Below are 16,364 nucleotides of genomic sequence, written 5' to 3' on the forward strand. Positions count from 1 at the left end.
GATGGGACAGTGACAGCGATAAGTAAGTATAAAGTTTATTTGTCAATTGACTATAGGGACTGACACCTCAATGCTAATAGTACTTGATAATATTTTACAAGTTTCTTTACTTGTTAGTCAAACATTTACTCAGCAGAGTCATATTGCAATTTACAAAGCAGATGAATTCTTATACTACGCAAGATACTAAGATAAATGGACTATGCAATGTAGAAGTTTATATTACACCTAAATTTATCGGAGATTTATTTTTAGAACAAAAGCTTAAACACGAACCAAGAAAAGAGTATATAAGAGCTATTATCAGGCTTTGTAGTCTTCAAGACGGTAAAGGTCAGATTATTTTGAGGGGGTTTTCGGATAGGGAGTTTGTAATGCCGAGAGACATATTAGTAAACAGAACTGTTTCAATAAATATTGTTAATGTAAATATGATAGAAGATAAAAATTCGAATGTCAAGAAATGGGAAATCACAATTGAAGACTTGTCGATTGATAAAGACATAGACTTCGGAACTGTTAATAAATTACTCAAACTTTTTAATGAATATCAAGACTGCTTCTCGTTTTTTACTCAAGAGATTGAATGTACAAATGTTGCAGAAATAGAAATTCGTCCTAGCAATGAAAATCTAGTTGTTTATCGGCCTTATAGACTATCCCATTTGGAACGGGAATCTAATAGAGAAATTGTTAATAATTTAGAGTTCTGTGGTATAATTCGCGAATCCCGTTTTGAATATGGTTAACCTATAGTCTTAGTTAAAAAGAAAATCGATGAAACGCAAATGTGCATAGATGTTAGGTCATTGAATGAAAGAACCGTTAAAGAACATTCATAATTTAAAATTGATAATCTTACTGGGAGTAATTATTTCACAAGCTTAAATTTAGCATCCAGCTACTACCAAATTCCTGTTTTTGAAGAATCAAAACATCTGACGGCATTTGAACGCCTGATGAACATTACGAGTTCAATAGGATGTTGTTTGAACTCGCTAACGTGCTAGACACATCTCAACGTGAGATAAACAAAATATTGAGTAATGCCAAATTCCATCATGTGTTCGCATATATGAACGACGTTATAATCCCGTCTAAAGACGTTGAAAGTGATTTTGAATGGTTGTGTAGTGTGTTGATCCTATTTCGAAACTAGAGATTGACACTCAAGTTGTCAAAATGAAATCAGTTCTGATGGCATTGAGTCAAGTTATAAAAAAAAGAAACTGCCAGAAATTTCCGAAAACCAACGGATCAGCACAATATATGGCAGTTTATTAATCTTGCTAATTACTTCCGCCACTTCGTGAAGCATTTCTCACAAAAAGCCAAATCATTGTAATTAACTTTGAGATTGTAAAATCCGAAGTTAGAAATGTAAGAGTTGATTGGACAGCAACAGTTTAGTAAAAAAATCCGGAAATTCAACACATTATTTAGTTTCCTTAAAACGCTGCAAAAGGTAAAGAGTGCTTATTGGTGACCTAAAATGCGTTGTTTTGTCAAAAAACATTTTGAGAGGTGCTTCGAATGCGCATACTCAAAAGGCTAAGGCAAGAAAAAGGTGGGAAAGTTGCATTCTACACCCAGAGTTGACTGTCCATTTTAGACAGTACATTTTGATCATTTAGAATCGTTTGTGAGCAGCAGAAAGAAAAATTCTAATCTTTTCGTTATTATTACGACTGCACAAATTTTATTATTCTTATCCCCGACAAAAATACTAAATCGTCAACTTCAATTAATGGTATTTGAAATTATTTCCATTTCTTTAAAGTGTCGAAAAGGGTGATATCCGATGGAGGCAGCGGGTTTACCTCAAAGAAATTTGAAATATATTTGCCTTTTTTGGGTATTAAGCATGTTATACGTGTAGTTGCAACTTCTCGCGTAAACGAGCAGATAGAACGTTACAACCGGACGATTCTAGGAGCACTTACGACTGCAAACCGTGGAAAACCTGAATACTTATGGGACGAAACTGTATCCGAAGTCCAATGGGGTTTTAATGACACCATCAACCAAGGCACGAGTAAAACTCCATCACAGATTTTGTTTCGTTTGCAGCTGATGGGTACTAGTGACGTGTATGGGCGATTTAATACAGATTTAGAGAACATTGAACAGAAATCTGATCTACAAACTATACGAAAAGGAATATTGGAGTGTATACAGCAAAGCCAGGTAAAACAGAAGCACAGCTTTGATAAACATAGAAACAAAATGAAATTTCAAGTGGGTCATTTACAATGGTACCGCGTTAGTTGACCATAGGCTGGGATCAAAGGTCATGCTTATTTACTTTATATTTATCATGTTGAAGACACTTAGCGAAGTCACTTCCAAGAAGTGGTGGGGATAAAGACGGCCAACTATCCCGGGGAAATTTCGGTTAACTCACCTGGAGCCACTGTAGTTAGGATAGAAATACCAACTACTGGGCAAAGTAGAAAATTAATACCTAGGTATCAAGGGCCGTACAGAGTGTCACAAATGTTTGATAATGAGCGCTACAAAGCCAGGGACACACCAATAACGAGGAAAAACAAGAAAACCTTTAAGACTATTGTATTCATAGACAGAATGTATCCCTGGCTTGTATTTGATAGAATTGTAAATGACAGTGATACTAGTACTGATACAGCGGATGAGGTTGATGATCGTATTGCTTCGCTGGTTGCCAACGTTGGTCATGCAAGCGACTCTAAGACTGTTGATGTTGGTGCTAGAAGTGCCTCTACTAGTAGTGTCAACATCAGCGGTGATGGTGACACCATTTCTGATGATTATTAATCAAATTTGAAATTTTTGTGTTAACTGATTATGGTTTATGGAGTAAATGTTTGATTTTTATTACTGTGACAATCGTGAATACAAAAATGATAAAGTGTGCTGAAGCTAATGAATAAAATATACTGTGCATTGATACAATGCTATGATATAGAATTTGGTAATTTAATTTACTTCACAGAAAAGTAATGCATTCGCTTACCTGTACACAGCTGTGAATTATAGTCATGTAAGATAGGAGTATTGGAAACGAGAAGGAATTCCATACATTTCCTTTTACAGACAGCGAGTGATGAAAACATGTAGAAGTTCCACTCATTAATGCAGTACAGTGTACATAGAATATTATGTAAGTTGTATTTATGACTATATCGTATGCTAAATGTTTTAATTATCGTTTCGTAATTCATCTCACGAGAAATGCAGATGCAAGAAGGCTGACTGTTAACTTTACGCTATAATTTGTTTACTTTCGAATATAAGTGGCAACTTCATTTGTAAATTTACTAGCAACATGAAACAAGGTGTCATATAAGGAGTGGGGGGTAACCAATTGTTCTCCTAATGGCGGACAAGAGAAATTGTAACTCAGTCGGTACTGAACTGCGAAAGTGTACAGTCGGCTGGTCTAGTGAAGTTTTCAAAATCTACAACATCTACAACCTAGTGGAGTTTTCAAAATCTACAACGTCTACAACCTAGTGAAGTTTTCAACAATCCAATTGAAAGCAATGGTAAAATATCCGAAATTTTACAAAAGAGGTAATCTTGTATAATAAAATTGTATACGAATTTTGAATTTGGTATTTGAAAACACGTAAGTGCAATGACAGACTTCATAAAATAATATATAACCAAATTTTCATATCGCAATCACTATGTAAAACTGATGTACTTGTCTTTCAAATACATTCACATTCATTTGTGGAGTTTTGGATAAATTAAATAATTAATAGCAAAGAAAAAAGATAAAAGATGCTGAAGCTATGTTGAAGACTGAGAATGATGTTACTACTGTTGATTTGAGAACTGGTTATTCTCGTAAGAAAAAGAATTTACACTTTTGAAGGATTATATAATGGATTTTATAATGTCAAATTACTTTAAGCCTTCAATGCGGTTTGATAATATAGATGGTATAATGATGATACCATATGTTTGAATGCATCAAAGTGCTCTAACCCCTTAAAATATTGAAACATATATGTTACACCCCGAATATATGCAACAAATATAATTAGATGTAATTTTTCAATTTGTATATGACTACTGAAGTGATGCTTTCTTCGTACATTTTTTAGATAGTACACTAAACTCTTTGCTAATGTACTTAGCCTTATTTGATTTTGATACTTTCTAAAATCAGAGTAACTACGATTTCTGCCAGGGTATTTGACGTACGTTTTTACGCTAACAGTGTTTTTGTTGGATACATATTATCTGTTGTTTCTAAACTACAAGTAATTACCTAAGATTATGAATAGAAGAAATGCTAAGTAATAGTTTCATATCATTTATGTAGTTCATGTAGTTTTATTAATATTATTAAATTGTGTTCTATAAATTTCATAGAAATGTTTCATATTACTAAATCTGATGGAATCAAGTTAGTCCTCAGAATGGACAAAAACAATGATTATGCAAATAAGGATAATTGTGCAAATATAGTAAATATAGATGTCAGTCGATCGTTTGCAAATATCACACATACTGATTTATCCGAAATAAATGAGAATAGTGACGCAACAAAAAGAAAAAAACGCATTAGGAGCAAAGCAAATTGGATGCGTAATGTGAGAAAGCAAAAACGTGCAAACAACCAGGAATATGTAAATTCAAGGAGAAATCTTGTATCAAAAAAGAATTACAAATCATAAAGATGTGCAACTACTTTAATAAGTGTCGTATAAAAACAAATGAAGAGTGCCAAGCTGAAGTGTTTCATGATTTTTGTACATTCGAAAGTTATAAATTATAGGCATCATGAGAACTCAAAATAAATTGAGATTCTGTTAAAATGGTTGGCGAATTCAAACAGATGCACCTGATGCGAAGAGTAATGTACAGACGAACCGGGTGTTATCAGGAAGCTGTAGGATGCAGATGAGTCTGATGTAAAACCAGAGAACACAAGAAATGTTAGTAAGTCTTGTAACTTGTTAATTATTAATTGATAGAACTGGAGCGGCTGAGCAGTATCATGAGGGATCTGTCAATTTCAAAAGAGATCGCTTAAGACTTAAGACAATTGTGGATTTGAAAAACAATCGAGTGAAATTATAATGAATACTTTCGTATGTTACACTTTGATACATTACAAATAACAGTGTAGTTTTGCCGCTTAATGTTTGTGATTCTAATGCTCGGTGTTAACGTACTGGCGATGCTGGGACTTACAGAGTGGTCGTCAAAACCTGTCAGATAGAATTTAGTCCGACTCGCAGATTCTATGAAGTATTTGTGTATCTAGATCCAGATTTTTTCTCTTATTTATAGCTCCTACTTCCTGGATAGCCAAGTTCTCGAAGTGCTTATTTTAAAAGCTATTTTTTATTATTCGGATTTCGCCATCCTGTTTTTGTCATAAAAGTGAAAAATTAATGCTGGCTGATTATTGATTGGTACAATGCTTATTTTCTACACGGCTGTTCGATTAGATGTATCGAAACAATTCAAAATAAAATCGGCACAGCCGCGTAGAAAATAAGCATTATACCGATCGATAATAATCAACCAGCATTTGTTTTTCACTTTTATGACGAAAACGGGGATAATATGAAATGGCTTTTATAATGAATATTTCATGAATTCAGATATCAGGGGAGTAGGAATTATAATAAAGAGAAAGAATCTAATTCCGGGTACCCGAAAATTTGGATCCTAGTTCGGATATTCAAAATACTCGAATCTAGTTTCGAATATCCGGATACTCGGAACTTGAATGCCCTGAATGCTTGTAAATTCAAGTAATATTAAAAGCCCTACTATGAAGTTAAACAGTAGACTCAAACGGAAACTCTAGCTTGATTTTGCTAAATAGTAACAAACTCCGACGAACTTGACAGTCAACGTGACAATACTGTTCTGAACTCGTTAAAGCTAAATTTCAGGGTTTATATAAGCCGAAAAGTAAACTAGATACTTCAAAAAATGAAGATGAAAAAGTACAGTTGATTTCTGAAATAAATATTAAATTTATAACAGCTGACAGTACACGTCAGCGATTAAAAGATTTAAAACTGATGCAAAAGTAGATTCTGATGTCATTGTTATAAGTTTTGATTTGATAAGGTTATTGCCTATATCTGTCATCTCAACAGGTATTTATTATTATAAATGATAGTTGTGGACATACCGCTTTGGAAGTCACAATTTAGAAACTGAAGATGTTTATACGTTCATATGAAATGAATCAATTGCTTCCCGCAGAGCTCAAGACGTTTGTTTTTACTTACTGTATTTTATACACAATTTTGTCAGGACGTCTAAACTTATAATGAATTCATATGATCATCAGTAATATGAATGTTCGAGGTAAAGTAAAAATAAACGATTCACAGCTATGAAATTAAAGCATTTTTAGGTAATTTAGAGACTACTGAGCGAAATCATGATCAAAGCGTAGTCGATTGAACCTTCCTCTATCGAATGAGCATTTTATAGCTCATAATCTTCTAATATAAGGACGAAAAGTGTAATACCGTCGCAGCAGTACTTTTTGCCAGATTAAGGGTAAAACAGAGTACAAAAGTGACAAGTATAATTCGGCTCATGCACACTAAGCAGCGCCAAATCAGGAGGCTACTGGCGATTATTTTGCGAAGGAAGATGCAGAATAAGGTTTCTTCCTTTCATAAGATGTTAGAAATATTTAAAATGTTCATAACATAAATGTTATTGAAGTTTATCAGTAAGTCTAAATGTTTGATATGACATAAAAATAAGTTATATAATGGACTATTCTATAAGGATGTTAAACCACTCAATGCCCAAACATATTAGTCCATATCAGAAAATCAATTACTAGAATTAAGTGGATAATAATCATTCTTTCATTAGGAAGCATTCCAATTATAACTCAAAAATTATGACCGCACTGGTAACAACGCCTGTCGAAACAAGCGCTGTTGAAACTTCATATTTTAGATGGCCTATTTCTCCATTTGCTAGGTACTGGAATTATTCTGTTGTTGCTCTCAAAGCCTCATATATTTTTAATTTAAATGAATCGATATATTGCTAATAATACTAATTGTATGCGATCTGGAAAAGATTGAAGTGAATTGACCAAATTATTGTCAAACTGAATTTACAATATTATTGTCTATATCATCGATCGTATGCAGGCCCTTTGATAATTCTGTCACGAGAATGACAGAAAAAACAATTACCACAAGGGAAAACTATATTGTTTACATTATACCTGTATGTGAGCTATTGAATCAATTTGCATTGCAGCTAGTATATTAAGTACATATACAATTTATATGTTCTAAGGAAATAGATAAAAACGCAACAAGACATGTATTTGTGAAATATAATGTTAGTTTCATTTGGATTTCTCGCAGTTGCGGTATGGTCGCGTGTGCGTGATTACGACGCAAAGGACATCTGCCGAGAAGTGGAGAACAAAATGTTGGTACGTTAAAACTGACATTTTTCTGGATCGCATCACAAGATCTCAGCAACAGATGCATTGATTTTGATGAGACTTGGCTTAATCAAAAAATTATATCGCCATTGTATTATAATAATACCATTGAATCTTATATCTAAGTTATGGATAATTATTAGTGCTACCCGAGAGTCAAGACAAGATAAAATTTGTAAGAATATTATTTTGTTCTTGAAACATCTTGAAAACTTATATATTGTCTTGATCTTGGTTGCAAGAATCTTGTATTGTCTTGGTATTTTTTTGATATTATATCCAATTTAAGATACAATTTGTTAAGTTAATGTTAAAACATAGCAAACTAATTATTTAATTTACAATTTTTTTTACATTACATATAAATGTAACTAGTGTAAAGCAAATAGTAAGCGGATCGAACTAAGAACGTGAACGTCCTTTTAGAATAAACGTCACACAAGGTTTTAATTTAACTCTTTAAATTATAACATAATTTACGGTGAGTAATAGAAAAAGTATAGGAAGAAAACGGCAAGATACAACAACGAAGAAAGAAACACATTTAACGCCTTGTCTATGTCACAATCGACTTTAGTACTAACCATGCTGAACGAAAAACAGCAACACGTTTTTACACTACGGATAACCAGATAAACGGACTGTTGAAGAATTTTGGCGAGACAATAACACGTTTGTTCAATACTTTCGAACAGAACAGATAATAAATTGAAAAAAAAACTGAATGATAAAAAATATGGTGTTAACCTAACTCGCTATACAAAGCGCCTCGCGCGCCTCAAACGTTCTACCGTCTGCGGAGAAAGCGCACCCTCTACTCTCCCCCTGTCTATACTCTGTCACCCCATACACATCATGGACAAATGGCAACAGAAGAAGGTAATCTTGAAATGTTAAAAGTATCACTTGTCTGGATTGCAACGCGAGATCTCAGCAATCATTGTACCGATTTGAGGAATGTTAGCTTAATCGAATGATCGTACCAATATTATAATGCGATAATATAATTTGAAGCTTAGGTCTGAGTTACGGATCTAATAATATTCATAATTAAAGTTTTCCATATACTCGGCGTCGAGGTACTACGATACCGTGCCGCTTGGTAGGAACGATTGGTAACCCCAAGCGGCTGATCGTTTTGTATTTTTCTCACAAATCTCTGTTCATATTTTAAGAACACCGAAAATCTGACTGTAATGTTGAGCGGTTTCATGTTCGGTTGCACGTTTTTCGTTAGGCGAAGTATGACCTATATAAATTTTAGGATAAACTAAATACCTTGGAAATTTCTTCAACCATTTGAAGGGGGTAAATACTTTCCAATAACATGTGAAATTAAAATTCAAAATGCCCATTTTCTGAAAGGTCGCAAAAGGTAGACATAGAAGAAGCATTTCTTCTATTTCATGCTTTTTAAAGCAATTAGCATTTATTTTAATGTACCTGTAATTATGAAAAAGTTTTTCAATTCAAGCAGAACTTATTCATTTAAAAATTATAAATACGGTCGGGAATATACTATAAATGTTCTTCCGAATGGTTGAAAGAGTTTCGAAGGCATTTAACTTACATAAAAATTCATATAGTTAAACCGTACTTCATATAACGAAAGACGTACAACCGAAAATGAAACTTTTCAAGACTACAGTTAAATTTTCGATACTTTTAAAATATGGTCATTTTGTGTGAAAAATACGTACTAAGCACATATAAGTTGAATTTCGGTTCTTCGGAATTACGGTACCGTACAAATGATCATAAACTAACCGGTTAATATTATTGATAATTTGATGTATTCTGGTTACAGAAAATGCCATTTCACTTATCACAGAGACCGGTATCGCGGCCATAATTCTTGAATGAATTTTGGTTTCAAGCGTAATGTTAAAAAAAATGCCTCTTGCATGTTTCGATTCTAATGAGTGAAATTAACCTTCCTGTCTTTCATAGACTGGTACCGTAATCGTAATCGTAAATGTAATTATATCGGTTCTGCCTCCTTGTATTAAAGTTAAACTATAAGGCTCCTGTCATAGTTAATCGCAGCGTCTACGCTCCGCGCTACATGCGTGTAGTTTCATCCGCGTACGGACGCGGAAAGATCTAAGAGATGCGATAAAATGTATTAAGACTTTTCTGCTCTATTCCTAATTCTTCTGTAATTACTATATACATATATATAAGCAACATAGTGAGTGTTTAGATGCGTATTGTTGTTTCATTATTTCGTGTACACTTATTTCAGACTTGCCTTCTGCTGAAGATTTTACACAATAAATTTATTCCAAAAACAGATTTTTGAAAGATACGAAAAACGTAATGTAGATCACAGTAGTGAAGGTACTTCGTCAGAGAAAAAACAAGAGAAAAAACCTATAAAGATGTACTTTTTTATAAAAAGTTTTTTATGAAACTTTATTGCATTATGGTGCAATAATTTTGTAATTATTCGCGTCCTTCAATAAATTGTTTATGCTAAAGTCGGTATAAATTTGTTAAAAACTTACAACTCCTGAGAGAGTGTAGGCGACTTCTAATTCTGCTTACCACTCACTGACAGATATACAGCCAAACGGTGGTTAATTAAACCATAATTAGCGTCATCTGTTCTTTTAGGTCATTGAGCAGTCCCCTTAGTCAATTGTGAAACATTACTCAATTTCGGCCGCGAAATTAATGGATTAAGAGAAGAAGTTGCATCGTTTAGTGATGTTTGTTACTTGATTGTTTATCGAGAACCATTTCATGACTAACAATGCTGAATACAGGATAAACACGAGTAAATCGTTACGAAAGGTATGTATTCAACTACCTGTAATAGGTATACGTATACTATACCTTTTGAGTGCTTTAAAGGTACGTGTATAAGTATCTATGACATAATCTACTCCAGGTCTCTCAAACAAGTTAAGGTTGCCACGCATTATAGCAAGTAATGCTTGCCGAACAAGTCGTCAAGCAATACACCAATGTATTTATTTGCACACTTCACTGTTAAATTGTATGGATTTTGTGTACGTCAGTAGACAGTTACAAAAATATATTCCATGAGCATGTTCACTAATGTACGAGAGGATTTTTTTTTTCAGAGATCTTGTTACTTTGTGTCCGTTATTTTAGTCTTTTTTACTACAAAGTTAGAACGTAATATGTATCCCTATTCACATTCATATCTAATCCTCGAACTTTCCAATCAAAATTTCTAGACGTTCCTTTAATTTCATACAGAACTATTTTTTAAAGAATTTTACTACTTTCTCAACGTAGATGTAATTTCTAAGAATTGCAGTACTGCATTTATGTTTTATTAAAATATAGACAATTCTTATAATTTTGTTTAAAGGTACCATACTATTATTATTACTAGTTGTAAAAACCATTGTTTTTATACATAATAATAATGTATTTCAAAATAGATCCAAGAATGATATAAAAATATAATATGGAGTAACAAATGATGAGTAGAAATAATTAAAGTCAGGCCGCTCTCAGACAGGGAACGGATTTTCTCTTTCCCCCGGTCTGCGGTTTCCTCCCAAACCCACTGAGGTGGTTAATCAAGAAACACAAACGTGGTTAACTAAAAACTGGTTTATTATCACGATGAAGTGTAAACTACAGCAGTTTGACTCCGACTGTCCTCGCGCCCTCACATCATCCTTTCTTATACCTTACAAACTAGAGATAGTAACAGGAAGAGAGAAGGATGGAAAGAGGGCTGGAAAACGAAGAGGAAAGCGGACAGAACAGAGAGAAGAGTGAAGAAAGTAAAAAGAGGAAAATTGTCCTGAGCCTCGCGCGGATCTGGCTGCCAGATATGACTGACGATGACCAGACCCGTGCCAACCCTTGGGACAGGATGTAGAAAGAATAGGCAGGACATTGTAAAGCATTAGAAGAAAAGGTTAAGAACAGCGGAAGTCGAAGAGAAAGTCAGAACAGAAAACGGAAATGGAAATTGAGAAAAAATGACAAGGCCGTAGTGGCAGTGCCGAACTGCCACACCACTATCACTTCTTTAGGTCCAGAAAGCTTTAGTACTACAACTCCTTCTTGGTATATGTACGTACGTGTACCAAGCATCCTTTACTATTGTAGCCATCATTTTGGTACATATCGTTTGCGGCGTGTGTTGAATAGACAATCGATGTCCCACTGGTGAGAATATAGGAAGGAGGGCCTGTGCTACTAAAGGATACCGGGCCTTGAAAAGTGGTGGTGGATGTGAAAGGCAACAGCAGACCGGAGGAAAGGAAAAATCTGTTTCAGAGCGGCCCGACTTCATGCAAAGTCACGGTTCAAATCGTACGCAAATCGGCCAAATCTTTATGCAAAATTAGTATGCTATAATATGCAAAATAAAAAATCAAATTATACAATATGTTAGCGTCAACGTATTTTTAAGAGAGAATTTGGGACAGATAGCCGAATGGTGATTAGCCTTTGAATAATTTATGATAGGGTCTTAGCCAAATCGTGGTTGAATGAGGGTGCAGGATACTAAACAGTCCCGTTGGCGACCGATGGCTGATGGCTACATTGGGCTTCTCAGTTATCGGGTGTCGTGTGACTGTTTGGAAGAAGAGCGAGTGTTTGGAGAAGGCAAGCGGCCCGACGCCGTATTGCTAAAGAATAAGAATATTGTTCCTAAAGGATCTGGCCACGGAGTGGGAAAGGCTATGCTTTTTGGTAAGAGGACTGTGATGAACCCCACGACACTTACCCCAGAACCTCCACGGAAACAACGTGGTTTTTCTAATAAATATATGCATGTTTTCCTTTAGTGTTTGTTGTAATTTGCATTACAATATGTAACTACAATACTCCCGGGATACAGCTTCGCTGATTAGGTCCAGCCGCGAGCGTTTATCCCGGGTGGGGTACTAAGTTTGCACCTCATTTAATTTCGAGTCAATTATTTGTTTAGATACTAGCGTTGATCTTCTGTGGCGTTACCCGATGAGTGAAAACAAGGATAGTTTTAACAACTGATGAAAGTGAGTGAGATAGAATGAATTGCAGTCGAAGGAAAGGACAGCGTAGGGAATAAGTGAAAGCAAATGAGAAAGAACGAATCGATACTAAATACATGCGGTCCAAGGTCCGAACGACGAGCCTATGCCATGAGAAAGAGTGAAAAGAATTGGGGCTGTGTATATTTAACGTCCGTTCATTTATACCTGATTACTTCTCTCACTCTTTCTAACTAAAAATGTCTACAGGTGTAACTATCAATATGTAGCTGCAACGATTGACAAAACGTATGCGTACCAGGAGATGTGGTAACGTACTCATACTAAGTAGTTGCCTGGCGCGCAACGCTGACGCGTATTCTTTTCTTCAAACAAAATATCGAAAAAATCTTTTCATCGATTTATTTTCTGTATGCAATGCATATTCGGTTGGAATTGAATACCACATTGTTGAATGACTCCGTGCGAGTAAAATGACCCTAGACTTTTTCAGGTCCATCAATTTTTTGACCCATTTTTAAATTTTCAAGGTTGAGGTGCAGGAGTGATTGTATTATCTCAGTTATGTCTGATCGAGCATAAATTTTCTGAATCTCCCATCTTTATCGCTAGATGGCTTCAGCTGCAAAGCGGTCATTTGGAGACGCTAACACATTCTTTACTTACTTGCTCTACTACTCTCTATTTATTTCTTTACTTCTTTGTTTATCTATTTAACTATCTATCTAGCTATTCATATGTGCTTTTTCACTAACACATTCACATATTTATTTAACCAATTAACATTTAAACGATTAATGATGAGAGGAGGAAGGGATGGAATGTCATCAAATTGAAGGCTTGATCTGTAGGCGGATCGTAGGCGTTAGTCAGTCTGGAGATAGTGGCCGTGAGATGCAGAGTGTATTTTGTCATTAGTTCATAGTGAATCAGCGTTTGTGTTACAGTAGAATATAGAGTGTGGTGGTGTGAGAATAAAAGTGAGGTACCACATGTATCGTGGAACTATGAATGAAAGAAGTTCGTGTAAAACGATCATAAAGAAAACCAGTTCGTAAAAGAATGAACGAATAAATACATTCTCAATTGGAAAATCAAATGTATCAAATCAAAATGGAAGAAGCATGTACAGTACTGTAACGCGTATGTGCACTCAGGACGGGACCCGTTGGATACAAATGCGTGTTACATGGAACACAAATTTTATATTCAGTCCCTCGATCTGCTAAGGTTTCCTATGCGCTAAAAAAGGAAGACCTCTAAAACAAAGATAGCACTAGGCTTTAGCAAACCAAAGTATGGAATTCTACATTTTCTACCATATTTCGACGCAAGTACTACCAATCGGTTCCTTACGTTTTCCCGATGAAAATGATACCAAATACAACACAGTTAGGACGATTTACAAAGAAGTTATGTAATTGAATTTGTATCAATTGTCGTAGGTTCAATCCGAGAAGAATTAGGGTTACGTCTGGACTAGGTTCCTTTTGGTGATGTGGACAATGATGTGAATTCAACTTGATCTACAAATTCTAATACCACATTACTGTAACGACCTCTACTATCAATAAATGTTTTATGCATCGTATTTCAGCATGCAAGTAAAATGGCGATCGTGTTATGAGTATTGACAGTTTGTTTCAATATTTTGTGAACAAATTTCAACGAACTAAAACATATCTGCACGAAACGAATTACGAGAAGGATTACGATTCTAGGAATGTTCTCCCTTTTATGCACAAATACCATACTTTTTCCATATTCTTAATTAGTAAAAGATGCGTCATTCAATACGTTTGCTTTAGCGAAAAACGTGTACTTCCACTTACATTTGTACATTAAACGTGCCTGCACATGAGTTATATGCATAGTAGAAAGATGACTACTGCACATGCGCGTGACTGACATCTATACAAGGAAGTTAGTTATTGTACTGAGAGTAGTGAGGGCTGTATGAAGACTTTGCAATGAAATCTCTTTATTAAAATAAACTCCTAAAATACCTCTTGTTTCCGTAATGTATGCGTCAAAATGAATCAATTGGTGTATAAGAAGTTAATTTCGCGACCCGTCACTTTGCTGGGTATGTTCCGTCTCTAACTAATATCTTTTAATTGATAAATCCTTTTTTTCAACCTCAATCACAAAAATAACTTAAAAAATTCTAGTACTGACAAAACATGAAGAAATTTCTTTCTCTTAAGTGCAAGAGATTAGTTGCACTGTGGTCACGTGGAAATTTTTATATCATGAAAAGTTTTACCAATTATGCAGCACGTTATACGTGGGAGATACAGATTTTTGAAACAATTGGATCCGTCATCACATGAGGATCATGTGCAAATATTATTCACTGGGATTTCCGAGGTGGATGGGCACTGGGTCTGTCGCTATTATAATGGGAAAAACACCTTTATTTGTAATTCATTAAACATAAAAGAACTACATAGTGATTAGGAGATATTTTTAAAAAAATGATATCCATTTTATAATATTAACGAAAAAACTGTTCGATTCCTAGCAGTCCAATAGCAATTAAATTCTTTCTTCTGCCGTGTATTTGCTATAGCCCTCGCCAACTCTTTGTTGTTCGGCATACGTCTAAACAGAGTGAATTACTATCATACAAAAATGCGTTACCATTTGCTTCATATATTAAAATCCCATATTATTCTACATTTCCCCCACAATATTGCACGTAGCCTTGAACTACAAGTTCTTTCCTTACTGGCAATATAGGCGCGACGTTTAAAAGCTACGGAGGAACGCATTCGATACAGAAGTAAAAAATTTGGTAAGATTTACAACACTCAAAATCAGAGACTATAACTCTACATTACTCAAGCATCTACCCTGGCGAATACGGATATTGATAGTATATATCAATGTTCCCTGCGGCAAATCTAAACATACTTTTTTCTACCCTCATTTTCACACTTACTTTTTAAGTGTTTTTAAGTGTTCGCCGTTTAGTGAGCAAACGTTGTCGGGTGACGAGAGAAGACGATACATATTAAATATCGCCTTTTGCATCAATAATTCGCAGGAGAGCACACATCGCGCAGAATGCAGAGCCAAAAGAGCGATGCGCGGGTTACCGAAGATGGCCGCTTACGTTAATACAGAAATCGGCGCTTGAGATCGTGCGACAATAACGCCATTGACGCGCTGAACGGTGAACACCATAACGTCAATTTGCGCGTAATTTAGACGCTAACAGATGTTGAATTTGAAAGTAATTATAAATGTAATAATTAAATACATCTAAATTATTAAACACGTCAAAGTTTTAAGAAAACTGTTTTTAATAACTAATAACACAGATTATTACTCCTCTCGAGTGACAGTCAAATAAAAAACGTTGATATATACAAGATAGTACAATTTCAGTGATCACTACTGTACGTATACCTGCTGTACGTCTGCGAGAAGTCTGCTAGCGTGTCGGCATAAGGGTCAAGAGCATTATCATCGGTCTCGTTCTGTCGGCACGATTCTTTTTCCGTTTTCGTCACATCTCACAGCCAATATGGATAATACACGTGTTGGCAAGTCGATGTGTTAGGTCTTCCGAACTGAAGGGAGGAAAATGAAAACTTAAGGTTTGAGCTTAAAAACGGACGTATTTGATGCTGGCAATGCAATTTTCAGTTGCGGCGAAAATGTTTGTTGCACTTTCCAAAGTTACTTCTTCGAAAGGACTTCTTCGAATCTCACGCGTTACTAATATCTCTTCTACGCTCAAGTTACCACGGTTATCTTGGCGGCCTAGATGCGAGTATTGGCAGGAGACAGATGCAAGACAACAACGGAGCCACCAACACGGTCTCTTGCGGCGGATCTTCGGAATCTAGGAGCGGCCAGGCTACCAGCCGCTCTAAAGTCACTCCACCCAGCGAGTGACGCGACGCCTAAAATGAGAGGCTGTCGTGACCCATCCAGCC

At 35.3% G+C, this 16,364-nt stretch overlaps 1 long non-coding RNA gene across 1 annotated transcript; it reads left to right on the top strand.

The window, feature by feature from the left end:
• The first annotated feature begins 13,221 nt into the window (after positions 1-13,221).
• On the top strand, positions 13,222-14,027 carry LOC143186032 (uncharacterized). Its single transcript, XR_013002988.1, has 2 exons — positions 13,222-13,747; positions 13,863-14,027. It is a non-coding gene; the product is annotated as an uncharacterized LOC143186032 (long non-coding RNA).
• The last annotated feature ends 2,337 nt before the right edge of the window (positions 14,028-16,364 follow it).

This window comes from Calliopsis andreniformis, chromosome 2 (assembly GCF_051401765.1).
Source record: "Calliopsis andreniformis isolate RMS-2024a chromosome 2, iyCalAndr_principal, whole genome shotgun sequence".
NCBI lineage: Eukaryota > Metazoa > Arthropoda > Insecta > Hymenoptera > Andrenidae > Calliopsis > Calliopsis andreniformis.